Consider the following 12680-nt stretch of genomic DNA (forward strand, 5'->3'; position numbering starts at 1 on the left):
CGGACAAGCCTGGACGAGCTCAGGCAAGCTCAGATGTGCTCAGGCTTTTTCCCTTCTCCCATGCTCGCACAGCCTGACCTTCCCTTAAAAGAGCCCAGTATGCAAACAAGGTGCGGCAACCCTAGCCTCTTGCTAACCAATAGCAGCTGAGTCTTAACAACCAATAGCAGTTAAGCCTTAACAACCAATAGCAGCCGAGTCTTAACAACCAATAGCAGCCGAGTAATTCCAACCAACAAGAAGACAAGTCCTAGGTCAAGGCTTGTAACTTACCCAATAGCAGTCTTGCTCTCTCAAAACCAATCGAGCTGTTTCACTCCCTATAAAACCCCATGTCTGAGAGGAGTCCCTGCGACTTCTTTGGCCTCTCCTGTCGGGCCGTAGAAGCTCACCCGGGAGCCTGAATAAATTCCTTTGCGTTGGATTATTTTTGTGCTGGCTTCAGTTTCTTCATATTATCCTCGGCAAGAACAGACCTTACAACATCCTAATCCCCAGGTCCAATAAATATATTATATGGCAAGCGGGAGATAAAAGTTGCTAATCAACTGGCCTTAAGGCAATTAAGTGAAAAGGGAAACATCTCAATTACCTGGAACTACAGATAAAATTATTCTGTTTGGAAATAATGTTGAGGAAAGCAAAGAATAGTCATGCCCCAAATTTGAGAAATGCCCCAAATTGCCTTCTCTTGGCTTCTGACACTCCTCCTGGTGGCCACAGTCCAACTTGAGGAGCGATACTTGGGCTGTGAGGACTGAGGCAGCCTCCCCAAAGAAGGTGTTCGGAATGGCAGGTAGCAGTCACACCCAGGAATCCCGGCAGGCCGCCAAGGAGTTCACATCTTTATTTTTAGGAACTGCTCAGTTTAAACTGGTGTTTGAACTGTCTCCAGGTTTACTAAGCTTTGAAATTACTCTCCTACCAAAATGTTTTCCCTTAGTTTTTCAGGGAAAGAAAAGAAAGGAATTACCACCTTTAATTTTAGGAATTGTTCAATTCAAACTGGTATTTCTAAGCAAGATCATAAAAATTAGATAAGATCCTTTTCTCCCAACAAATTGTCAGAAACTTGGGAGTCTAAAAACAACACAAATTTATGATCTGACATTTCCGGAAGCCAGAAGTATGAAATGGCCTCACTGGACTAAAATCACAGTGTTGGCAGGGCGGCTCTAGGGGAGAACCTATTTCCTTGCCTTTCCAGCTTCTAGGAGCTGCCCACATTTCCTGGCTCATGGGCTCCTCTGTCTCCAGCATTGCAACCCTCTGGTGTTGATTCCCACATCTCCCTCTCCCACTCACAAGGACCCTCGTGATTATACTGGGCCCACCTAATCTGAAATCACCTCCCTGCCTTAAGATAGCTGACGAGCAACCTTCATCTGCTCCTTGCCATATAACCTATTTTCAGGTCCTGGTTAGGATGTGGAAGTCTTCGGGAGATATTATTCTGTCTAGCACAGTTATACAGCAAATGACATGGTAAAAACAAATTTTTTTTTTTTTCAAGAGATGAGGTCTCACTGTGTGGCCCAGATTGGACTCGAACCCCTGGGCTCAAGCAATTCCCCCTCTTCAGCCTCTCAAGTCGCTGAGATTTCAGGTGCACACCATTGCATCAGCTCAACAAATTCTATTTGTGAAGAAAGCATGTGATGGGAGCAGTGATGGAAAGTACCTCTTATAGGCTACAGACTTGTTGAAACAAAGCTTTGATATTTGGCAGAACAGAAAGGCAAGAACAAACTACAGGTAGAGGAATCAGTTCAAAGAGAGAGACAGCTCATGTGACTGCCCTGTTCCAATGTGGGTGTTTTAACATGTCATAATCAGACTCATGATTTTCAGATTTAAGCATTAGCCAATGACTCAGAGACTTCTGTTTTGTATATAGTTCTTTGGTCTCTCCTGTCTCGGTATTCTCTGCATGAATGGGTAATTAAAATCCCTTGTTTCCAGGTTTACTAAGTTTGAAATTACTCTCCCAGCAAAATGTGTTTCCCTAGCTTTCTGGAAAAAAAAAAAGAAAGTGAATCACAGGCCAGGTGCAGTGGCTCATCCCTGTAATTCCACCACTGAGGTTGAGGCGGGAGGATCGCTTAAGTTCAGGTGTTCGAGACCAGCCTGGGTAACATAGTGAGACTCACATCTCTAAAAAAAATAAAAAAATTAGCCAGGCATAGTGATGCATGCCTATAGTCCCAGCTACTTGGGAGGCTGAGGCAGGAGAATCAATTGAGCCCAGAAGTCCGGACTGCAGTGAGCTGTGATAGAGCTACTGTACTCCAGCCTGAGTGACAAACTGATACCCAGTGTCAAAAATAAAAAAAGAATCACAAAGGTTAGTGCATCCTTTTCAGTCACCTTTGCAATGACAATGGCTACTGTGCTTCGAGCCTGTTTTTTCACCTGAAGGAATTTGACACTGGATGCAGGAAAAGGGGTTTTCTTCTTGGAGTGCTGCCTGCAAACATTTTTTTTTAAAGGACTCTTCTCATGGAATTACTGGCCCCATTTGAAATTACAAAGAGCAGCAGGTATAGAAAAATGTGGATGGCCAGGCTTGGTGGCTCACGCCAGTAATCCCAACACTCTGAGAGGCTGAGGCGGGTAGATCATCTGAGGTCAGGAGTTTGAGAACAGCCTGACCAACATGGTGAAACCTCATCTCTATTAAAATACAAAAATTAGCTGGGTGTGGTGGTGGGCACCTGTAATCCAGCTAATCCGGAGGCTGAGACAGGAGAATTGCTTGAAGCCAGGAGGTGGAGGTTATAGTCAGCCGAGATGACTCCCCTGCACTCAAGCCTGGGAAACAAAGTGAGACGGGTTCTTAGTTTTATGAAAACTATGGGCTATCCAGAAATGTCTCACAACACTGGAGCAGGGGCACTGCATGCATTCACTGGAGAGTACTTCATTCACACACACAAAAAAGAAAAATGTGATCACAATATTTCATCCTAGTATTTTAGACCACTTTCTCTAAATTATAGTATAGAAGGAGAGTAAGACATGAACACTTATTGTGCAGATGTGAAAGCAATGGTGTATGTGCTCTTTTCTTTTCTACCTTTAGTACCCATAGAACAGGGAGACAGAGTGGGAGAAGCAGAATGGGATCTATGGAGTGAGAAAAAAGGGAGGGACCAACACAGAAATCTGAATGCAAACTTGGCTTCCAGTTAATGAATTAATTAACTTAGAGATGGGATATTGCTATGTTGCCCAGTCTGGCCTTGAACTCCTGGGAGTCCTGGGCTCAAGCGATCCTCTGTCTCAGCCTCCCTCATAGCTGGCATTGGATGCATGCACCACCACACCTAGCTGGTTCTTAGTTTTATGATAACTATGGGCTGTCCAGAACTATCTCAGAACACTGGAGCAGGGGCAGTGCATGCATTCACTGGAGATTAATCATAAGCCCATGAGAGAAGAAGCTAGAGTAGAATTCAAAAAGGACGTTGACTATAGAATAAGGGCCAGGAAACAGAAGCTAGAACACCACTTTGTATCTTTATTCCCACACCTAAATTCAGCTTTCTCAATGGAATTTTTTGGCACCTAAGATAGAGTTTAATTCAGCAAGTGCCAATGTAGGTCCTCTTTTCCACAGTAGCCATTAACTTGTACAAGACATGAACAACATTCTTAGAAGCATAGCTCTCATTGTGAAGATGAGACATTAATCCACAAAACAGGCATAGTATGAGACATTATTTGATTTTTTTTAATTATGGGAACTTCCAAACATAAATAGGCTAACACAAAAATAGACTAACATAATGAACTTCCATGTACTCCTCACCCACTTCAGTGATCATCAATATATATCCAATCATGTTTTGTCCACCACCTCCAATAACATTATCTGCTGGAGTATTTAAAAATGAATCCTAAACATCATGTGGCGGTCACACTAAGTCATATAGACAGAACTACGGAAGTGCAGCGAGATGGAGGATACAGAGAGGTCTTTATGGAAGAAGTATAGCTGGGCTTAGTTTTTGTTTATTTTGTTTTTGCTTTAGAGACAAGGTCTCGCTCTATTGCCCAGGTTGGAGTACAGTGGCATGATCATGGCTCACTTCAGCCTCCAGCTTCTGGGCTCAAGCCTCCCGAGTAGCTGGGACTACAGGTGTGGGCCACCATGCCTTGCTATTTTTTTCTTTTGTGTAGAGATGAGGCCTCACTATGTTGCCCAAGCTGGTCTCAAACTCCTAGCCTCCAGCAATCTTCCTGCCTCAGCCTCCCAAAGCCCTGGGATTACAGGTGTGAGCCACCGTGCCCAGCCTAGTTCTTAAATGAGGAGTTAAATTGGCTAAGCACAAAAGAGGCGAGGCAGAGAGCATTCCAGGTGGGCAAGAACAACATGGTTAAAAGAAGGAACTTTTTCAAATGATGAAATTACCCAAAATAGCTGGAATTACCGTCAGATTATGTAGTGGTGAACCTACGGTTTTCTGAAGATATAAAAAAATAAAAAAAAAGAAGGAACTTTTTTTTTTTTTTAATGAGAGAAAGAAAGAAAGAAAGAAAAAGGGGGAGGAGAGAGAACAGGATTCTTCCTCTATTGCCCGGGCTGGAATGCAATCTAAAAGTAGGTATTAAAAACCTCTTTAATGCCGATAATTGTGCTTAACAACGGAGACAGGAAGGAATAAGGGAAGAAAATAACAAACAAACAGTCAATCTATATTTCATTTAAGTCTGTGAAATACTATGTAAATGCTGAAGAGTGATTTGCTTCCAATCATGTAGTCACTTTCAAAATAGGTGTAATATGATACTGAGAAAAATGTATGTTCTGTGGACCTGGAGTGGAGAATTCTATAAATATTCACTAAGTTTACTTATTCCAGGTCTAAGTTCAAATCATAGATGTCCCTATTAATTTTCTATGTTGTAGATCCGTCGAATATTAACAATGTGGTGTCAAAATCTCCCGCTATTATTGTGTGGGAGTCCAAGTCTCTTTATAAGTCATTAAGAACTCGTCTTATGTATCTGGGTGTTCCTGTATTGGGTGCATATATATTTATAATCATTAACTCCTGTTGTTGCATTGATCCTTTTACCATTATGTAATGTCCTTCTTTGTTTCTTTTAGTCTTTGTTACTATTAAAGTCTATTTTGTGAGAGACGAAAGTTACAACTCCTTTTTTTTCTTTTTTTTTTTTTTGCTCTCAATTTAATTGGTGAATCTTCCTCCATCCCTTTGTTTTGAGTCTTTGTATGTCGTTGCTTGTGAAATAGATCTGGATACAGTGTACCGATGGGTTTTGACTTTTTATTCAATTTACCTGTCTGTGTCTTTGGGGCATTTAATCCATTTAAATTTAGAATTAATATTAATATTTGTGAGTTCAATATTGTCATTTAATGCTAGCTGGCTATTTTGCCCATTAGTTAATGCAGATTTTTCATTATAGAGATACTCTTTATGTTTTGGTACGTTTTTGGGATGACTGATACTGGTTGTTCCTTTCTGTTTACAGTGCTTCTTTCAGAAGCTCTTGTAAAACAGGCCTGGTGGTGATGAAATCTCTGAGTGCTTGCTTGTTTGTGAAAAATTTTATTTTTCCTTCGCTTATGAAGCTTAATTTGGTGGGATATGAGATTCTGGGTTGAAAATTCTTTGCTTTGAGGATATTGAATATTGATCCCCACTCTCTTCTAGTTTGTAGGGTTTCTGGTGAGAGGTCTGTTGTGAGTCTGATAGGCTTCCCTTTATGGGTAGCGTGACCTTTCTCTCTAGCTGCCCTTAGAATTTTCTCCTTTATTTCAACGCTAGTGAATCTAGAGATTATGTGTCTTGGAGTTGCTCTACTTGAGGAATATCTTTGTGGTGTTCTCTGGATTAGCTGGAGTTGAGTATTGTCCTGCCTTACTAGATCAGGAAAGTTTTCCTGAATAATATCCTGAAGAATATTTTCCAACTTGGATTCATTCTCTTCATGACATTCAGGTATACCTATCAATCGTAAATTAGATCTTTTCACATAGTCCCACATTTCTTGGAGACTTTGCTCATTCCTTTTTACTCTTTCTTCTCTAATCTTGTCTTCTCGTTTCATTTCATTAAGTTGGTCTTCAACCTCTGATATCCTTTCTTCTGCTTGATCAATTTGACTGTTAAAACCTGTGCATACTTCGCGAAGTTCTCGTATTGTGTTCTTCAGTGCCATTAATTCACTTATATTCCTCTCTAAGTTGTCTATTCTCATTAGCATTTCGTCAAACCTTTTTTCAAGATTCTTAGTTTCTTTACATTGGGCTAGAACATATTCTTTTAGCTCACTAAAATTCCTTATTATCCACTTTCTGAAGCCTAAATCTGTTAATGGAACGCACTCGTTCTCCATAAGGCCTTGTTCTCTTGTTGATGAGGAACTGTGATCCCCTGTAGAAGGAGAGGCATTCTGATCTTGGGTATTCTCAGTCTTTTTACGCTGGTTTCTTCCCATCATTGTGAGTTCATCCACCTGTCATCTTTGTAATTGCCTACTTTCAAATTAGGTCTCTGAGTGGATGTCCAGTTTGTTGATTCCCAGCGCCGAAATCTGAGCAACCCACTGCGCCAGCCAAAACAGCGGCATTAAGATTTGTGGTGCTTTTCTGCCCGGGAATCTCCAGTCTGGCTTCCCTCTTGAGTCCCTTCTTCAATCAGGTAAATGGGCAATTCTGCCTTCCTGGAGCTTCAAACATTGACCAGAAGGGGACCCAGTCCCATTTACTCTGCACCGAGAACTGCCGCGCCGAGGCACCGGCAAAACTACCACACCGGCCACAAGAGTCGCCCTGGCGACCTGTGGGGCTCCTCCACTGGGAATCTTCCAGTCCATGGGTAACAAAAATTCATCTGAAAGTGTGGTGTCCTCTTGTTCTGTGCGTTCTCTGGGAGCTACAATCCCAAGCTGCTAGTGATCAGCCATCTTGGATCTCTCTCAAGAAGGAACGCTTTTGAAAAGGAATGAAGTACTGATACATGCTATAACATGGGTGAACCTCAAAAACATGCTGAGTGAAAGAAATCAAACACAAAAGACCACATATTCTGTGATTCCATTTATATGACATGTCTAGAACAGGCAAATCCGTAGAGACAGAAAGCAGACTGGTGATTGCCAGGGGCTGTGGAAAGGAAGGAATGGAGAGTAATTGCTTAATGCATATGGAATTTCATTCTGGAATAATAAAAAGGTTTAGGAACTAGATAGAGGTGGTGGCTGCACAACATTGTGAATCTACAAGATGCTACTGAATTGCCTACTTTAAAATGGTTAATAATGGCTAGGCATGGTGGTACATACCTGTAGTTCCAGCTACTTGCGAGGCTGAAGCGGGGGTGATTGCTTGAAGCCAGGAGTTGGAGGCTGCAGTGAGCCATGACTGTGCCTGTAACTAGCCACCACACTCTAGCCTGGGCAACATAGTGGAACCTTGTCTCTAGAAAAAAAATTAAAGAAAATATATGTACTATATATTTATAAATGTATATATACATATAAATTTATGTAACATTAATTTTACTTCAATAATAATAAAAGAATGAACATTGATGAACTCAGCAACACCCCTGATCAGCTATGGCAGGCACAGTGCTGGAAACTGAGGGACCAAGAAGAACAAGGACCCTGGCTTTGTGGAGCCTGTAGTGCTGTAGGAGGCAACAGCCAGCTGGAGAAGCAGTGGGAAGACGCTCTCAGAGCATGTCAGGGTGTGAAGCCAGAGCGTGAGAAAGGGGCTGCGCAGATTCATCTGCATCTGCGTAGGGCTGCTTAATACAAACATAATGTGAACCACATATATATATAAAACTATTTCATAGTGGAAGTGAAACATGAATGATATTAAATTTCCTGGTAGCCACATTAAATAAAAAGCAAAAAGCAGCAGTTGAAATTATTTAAATATAATGTACTTTATTCAACATATTTAAAACATTGTAATTCCAATATGTAACCACTATATGAAATTATTGAGATATTTTAGATTCTTTTTTTTGTGTGTGCAAAGTCTCTGAAACCCAGTATGAGTTTTGTACTGACAGCACACGTCAGTTTAGACCAGCTCATCACAGCAGCTCACAGCCACATGTGCCGACGGCTACTGTATTGGACAGTGCAGTTCTGGAGGGACACAAAAGACTTCTGGAGGGGCCACAGCTTGGGCCTCTCTCAGTGGGGAAAGGCATGGGAGCCCTGGCCCAGAGGAGTGCTGAGGCCTGCCAGCTGTGAGGGTGACACGCTCAAGTTGGCCAGGGTAGAGGGTTGAGCCTGATTTTTATGGAAAGTGAGTATCACAGAGAAGATGCTTGCATGTGCATCTGGTATTTTTTTTCTCCGACCGATTTCCCAGGAGTGGCAATAAGGAAGTGGAGATGTAGAGGCTGAGTTCCCATCACACATAATTGATTTAATGACCACTCCCCACACCCGACTGTCTGTCTCCAGATTTCTTTTCAAAGTAGAAATAAATCTTGCAAAACTTGGTTGTAAAACTGTTTGATCTCAACCTAGTCATCAGTGCCTTGCTCAAGATAATGTAAGTGTTAGCCAAGAGGAAAATCTCACAAGGCAACTAATTTCAGGACAAGTGTAGGGTATGTACCAACTTTATAAAATTTGATTTTATTTTGAAATAATTTCAAACATACAGAAGAGTTACAAAAATAGCATAAGAGGGTTGGGTGCAGTGGCTCATGCCTGTAATCCCAGTACTTTGGGAGGACAAGGCAGGAAGATCATGAGGTCAGGAGTTTGCGAGCAGCCTGATCAACATGGTGAAACCCCATCTGTACTAAAAATAGAAAAGTTAGCTCAGCATCCTGGTGCACACCTGTATTCCCAGTTATTCAAGAGGCTGAGGTGGGAGAATTGCTTGAACCCTGGAGGCAGAAGTTGCAGTGAGCCGAGATTGCGCCACTGCACTCTAGCCTGGTGACAGAGCAAGACTCCGTCTCAAAAAAAGAAGAAAAGAATAGTACAAGAACTCTCATGTACCCTTCATCCAGATTTACCAATGTTAACATTTTGCCACATTTGCATGATATCTAATTTACATATATGTGTGTATTTAAATATATATTGTTATTGTTTTTACAAACCATAAGTTACAGACATTATACTCCTTTACCCTTATTTTCTTCAGTTGCTATTTCCAGAGATCAAAGACATTCTCTTAATGAAAGTACAATGCAGTTATCAAAATCAGGAAATTTAACATCAATTCAATACTACTATCTAATCCTCAATTTTTTCCCAATTATCCCAGTAACATCCTTTATAGCAATTCCTCTTCTAATTCAGGCTCCAATCCAGGATCATGCTTTATATATCATTGTCATGTCTCTTTTGTCTCCTTTAATCTGGAACATTCCTAACTTTGTCTTTTATGACATTAATACTTTTGAAGAACATAGGCTAGTTTTTAACAGCATGCCCCTCATTTTGGAGTTGTGTGATGCTTAGATTCAGGTTATGTGTTTTGGACAAGAATACCACATATGTGATATGACTTCCTTTTCAGCACATCACATCTTCCAATAACTTTCCATTCATTAAGTTAAATATGACATGATTTAAACAGAAATATCTACAGACTCTTAGCACAGAGCCAGTCACAGAGTAGGCTCTGAAACATTCTATGAATTGATTGATGCTTGGAGCCCTTATGTCAGTAAGAGAGGTTATTCCTATTCTCACATGAAATTTATAAAACAAATTAAAGTTTTATGCACATAAAATGCAGCAAGCTTTTCTGATTTAGTCTATAAGGGGACATTCTGAAAAATGTTTAGAACATGCTCTCATAGAGAATATTTATATAAATGTAATGAGATATATACCTAAGCTCACATATGTAAAAGCATTCTCTCTCTATATATATATATGTATATATACATATACATATATACATATAAACACACTCTTTCTTGTTATAGGAGATCCTTTTTTATAAGAGGCTACATTCCAGAAGTTTTCCATCTTGCCCTCTACCTTCAGCGTTTTTTTTTACTTCCCTGGGCCCGGACTATGACTTTCTTGCACATTTATTTACCTTCCTTTTATTAATCATGTGAATTTGAAAGCTCAAATATTTATAGCTAAATGGTATATTTTCCCTAATTCTTTACAATGGAATGACTGCAAATGAAATGAAAGTTGTGCTCAGAACCTCTAACTAAAGGCTAAATATGGAAATAGAGGCAAAAGAAATACAATGCAGTAAAGACTGTGCACAGCTGTATAAAATGAAACAGGATGACGTGCCAGAGCCAAACTTCTGAGCAGAGTTAGATTTAGGGCCCAGCATCAGGATTCCCCACAGTCCTTCTTCTCAGGAACCTGCAGATAGGGTGGAAAGGGCTATGGCTGGAAGCTGACACAGCTCTCCTGACTCCCTTCCTTTCCACCTATTCTCCACAATATGAAAATTCTATTAACATTTTTGAGTGAGTGTGTGTGTTGGGCAGCAGGCAACAAAAGGTCACAAAAGGTGCCATATTTGACTGATGCAGACAGCACCCTCTTGGCTATATTCGAATTTCTGGACGTTTGGATAGACTCTGGTTCATAGCAGTTGATGTTTTAAAGTTTAAACGTTTTTTGTTGCACTTTTAAGCAATTCTTCACTGTCTTCTGACATTAGGAAACATTTACAAAGTCAGGACTGTGCACTTAATTGGTCAAAGCAATTGTCTTTGTGGGCAAACAGTATTTTATTTGTCCCACAAACATCTGTACTGGCCCCTACTTCCTCCAAGTTCCTCTGGGGGAGGACTGTGTGGACTGACTCTGTGTTCATATCTGGATCTTAAAGGAAGGTGGGATGGTCAGAGCAGAACAGGGAAGGAGTAGGGGGAGACAGATCCCACCAAAGTCACAGACTGAAAAGAAGTTGAGAAATGCTGATAAGGAACAAGCAGAGCAGGCAAATTTTAAAAAGGTTTAAAAGACCATCATCTCAGAACTCTCTTTTTGTAAAGTTGGCACTTCAAGATTTCTCTCCTTCCCTCCTTCTTTCCTTCCTTCCTTCCCTCCCTCCCTCCCTCTCTCTTTCTTTCTTTACAATTTTGGCTCACTGCAACCTCTACCTCCTAGGTTCAACAGATTCTCCTCCCTCAGTTTCCTGGGATTACAGGTGCCTGCCACGACAACCAGCTAATTTTTGTTTCTTTAGTAGAGATGGAGTTTCACCATGGTGGCCAGGCTGATTTCGAACTCCTGGCCTCTAGTGATCCACCTACCTCGGCCTCCCAAAGTGCTGGGAGGCATTTCGAGATTTCTGATTTTAAATATTATATTGCATTTCTTGTTCTTGTTTGATTGGACCTTCATTTGCTCATCTGCTGAGTCTTGTAGGCAGAGGGTCACAGGCAGAGCATGCAACCTGTGAGCCAGGAGAATCAAACCAGCCACCTGCCAGGGCATGCTCATGGGCTCTGACTCACTGGGGCTAGGATCCCATGCTGAGCTCTGGCTTCACATCTCCTGGGAACCTGTGTGTTCACATCCCTGTCTTTCTTTTTGACACTGTCCGTGTTCTTTGGTTATAAGCCATTAATTACTGTAACTCTGTTTGATTACTTGTGGGGTTTGTTTTGTTTTGTTTTGTTTTTTTGAGACAGAGTTTCACTCTTGTTGCCCAGCTGGAGTGCCATAGTGTGATCTTGGCTCAGTGCAACCTCTGCCTCCCGGGTTCAAGTGTTTCTCCTGCCTCAGCCGCCTGAGTAGCTGGGATTACAGGCATGTGCCACAACGCTTTCTCCCCATGTTGGTCAGGCTGGTATTGAACTCTCGACCTCAGGTGATCTGCCCACCTTGGCCTCCCAAAGTGCCAGGACTACAGGCATGAGCCACCGCACCTGGCCCTGACTGTTTGTTTAACTATTGCAGGAGATCACTCTGATGGTCCTGATGTGCCAACCATTATGATGAAGAGCAGAGGTTTGACTGCACAAAGCCTGTGGGACACTCTTCAACTTACAGCCTCACACCACGTGACTGTCCAGCACAGAAGAGTCCTGACTGTGGAATATTGAATTTCATTAGAAAAGGCCACCCAGAACTTATAAAAGCTACTGTGCTTCTGTGGTTTGAAAACCATGTGAAACCACTTAAAGAAATTGTCTTTTTCTGTTGCCAAGTCTGGAGTGTAGTGGTGCAATCTCAGCTCACTGTAACCTCCGCCTTCCGGGTTCAAATGATTCTCCTGCCTCAGCCTCCTGAGTAGCTGGGATTACAGGTGTGCACCACCAAGCCTGTAATCCCACACTAACTTTGCATTTTTAGTGGAGATGGGGTTTTACCATGTTTGCCATGCTGGTCTTGAACTACTGACCTCAAGTTATCCACCCACCTTGTCCTCCCAAAGTGCTGGGATTACAGATATGAGCCACTGTGCCCACCAAGAAATTAATCTTTTTTAAAAATGAGTTGCCCATCTTAGGAAGGGTTGGAATTAAATTTGGTTCTGCACATAAAAAACAGTTCTTATTTCTGGGTTATCTTTCCAAGGTCAGAAATCAGTTTCCCTATTAATCAGCCTTGGGGTAGATACTTTTCTTTGCTGACCCCAAAGACATTTCTTGATTCCTCATTCCTTGATGCTGCTGGAGTTTTGGGTAGAAATCTCTTGTTCTCAAGGGAAGGGGACCAGACTCTAGCATAAG

The 12680-nt window shown here is 41.6% G+C and overlaps 1 long non-coding RNA gene and 1 other non-coding gene across 2 annotated transcripts in view; one reads left to right on the plus strand and one right to left on the minus strand.

Annotated features, from left to right (window-relative positions):
* Positions 1-2538: 2538 nt before the first annotated feature.
* The window catches only part of LOC105714008 (uncharacterized), a 38654-nt gene continuing 28512 nt past the window's right edge, over positions 2539-12680 (minus strand). The window contains exons 4-5 of the long non-coding RNA XR_010344098.1: positions 7318-7453; positions 2539-2811 (exon numbers count right to left, since the gene is read on the minus strand). This is a non-coding gene — a long non-coding RNA (uncharacterized LOC105714008). The remainder of the gene's footprint in view (positions 2812-7317; positions 7454-12680) is intronic.
* Positions 4400-4472, plus strand: LOC135276589 (small nucleolar RNA SNORD65). Its single transcript, XR_010344147.1, has one exon. It is a non-coding gene; the product is annotated as a small nucleolar RNA SNORD65 (small nucleolar RNA).

Source organism: Aotus nancymaae, unplaced genomic scaffold (genome assembly GCF_030222135.1).
Source record: "Aotus nancymaae isolate 86718 unplaced genomic scaffold, 86718_ANA_hifiasm-v0.15.2.pri h1tg000025l, whole genome shotgun sequence".
In the NCBI taxonomy this organism is placed as follows: Eukaryota; Metazoa; Chordata; class Mammalia; order Primates; family Aotidae; genus Aotus; species Aotus nancymaae.